A 1,706-nucleotide genomic window follows, 5' to 3' on the forward strand; every position below is an offset into this window, starting at 1 on the left:
TAACATTCACAAACAGACAAGAATTTGCACGTTATGTTCCAGCATTAACACTCAGAGGACGAAGATGATCACATGGGAAGGAACATCCTTTGCAGAAAAATGTTTTCAAGCATGGAGGATTCTTTGAAAAAGAGCAGATGCCCAAATGCAGCACCCATAGTCATCAACTGCAGCAAAAAAAAAAAAAAAAAAAAAAAAAAAATTGTATAAGCTAAGATCTTTACATCAAAGAAACATAGTTATACTTTTTCTGCTCTTGAATTATTTGAGATCAAGGGAAATCTACTGATCCTACCATATTCTGAGTTCTCCTGTGAGTGCTCATCTTGAGTTCTGTTTTCCCAGACAGTAGGACAGGTTAAAGGTCTGATGACAAAGTCCTCTGGATAACATAACTTCTTGGATAAGCCTTGTTTTAAATTCCATTCATGAAAGATTATATCCACCAGAATATAAACTCCATGAGGTGACAGATTTTTTAAAGCATTTTGTTCGTTGATATAGCCTAAGCACCTAAGGTGCTTGGCACTTAGCAGGTACTTAGTAAATATTTTTTAATGAGTTCGCAACAAAGTATAAGCAGATTATACTAAAATGGAGGTCTCGTTAAGGCAATAGCTTGGTCTTATAGCCATGGGCACTGAAATATGTCCTGAAATTCTTTCACAGAATTTTGCATAAACCATAGCCTTATCCGAATAGTAATTTATGTGACCCAGCCAACTCAGTTTAATAAATACACTGCTAAGCATTATTTAGTGTGTAAGCAAGATATAGTACAATATGAGAATAGACATAGGAAAACCAAGAGTACATCTGGATATGTTAATTAAAGGGCTAGATACATTACGAAATGTGTTAAATATCTAGACTACAGTACAGTTTTCTTAAAATATAATTCAAAATTAATGCAATAAAATAGGCCATTTCTCAGCTGTGCCCGACTGTTGCTCTGCTCCAAACCTGGCATTGTGAAGACCTTTTTTGCCATAGAACAGGTAAAAATCAAAAAATACATTCCAATTTTCTAACTATAAGAAATCCTACAGATTATCTGGTTTAATCCTCACATTTTACAGAAAATAAAATGAAAGATTAAAGATATTAAGAAATTTTTCCAAGGTCTCAGAGATATTTAATGGCAGAGCCAGGACAATAATCAGAAACCCAGAAGCTCTGCTGGTGTTTTTCTTCCTTGAAGGTTGTGAAGAAAGGAATCATGAGACGCTCTCTTCTGGTCCGTATCGCAGCCCAGAAGTAATTGGAACAGTTTTGGATGGAGCCTGCACTACCTTCTCATGGCAGGCAGACAGCACTTAAAGAAAATGCCTTTTTAGCACGCTCCCTGGGAGTCCTGCTCTGATAAAGAATTTGGTGGGTTTCCAAAAGAAACGAACTTAAGAATTGTACCAAGCCACTCTGTCTCATAGAAAAACAAGGTGTCTCTTGAGACCCAAAGTTGTGATATATAATGAAAAGTAAAAAACGACAACAAAAAAAGTGTAAACATCTTTCGTAGATAATATTTATTATTTTAACGTGGCCAAAAAAAAAAAGTTTTGTGTCTTTGTTTTTGTCTGTCAAAGCTATAGTGTCATGGTACAGCATGAGACAATAAAAGTCTTATTTAGCCTACAAACAAACTCATCTAAAATATGACTGACTTTAGAATTAAATAAGTGTTCTTTTTAAATAAATTAGGAGAT

This window comes from Pteropus vampyrus, unplaced genomic scaffold (assembly GCF_000151845.1).
Source record: "Pteropus vampyrus isolate Shadow unplaced genomic scaffold, Pvam_2.0 Scaffold56, whole genome shotgun sequence".
Taxonomy (NCBI): Eukaryota; Metazoa; Chordata; class Mammalia; order Chiroptera; family Pteropodidae; genus Pteropus; species Pteropus vampyrus.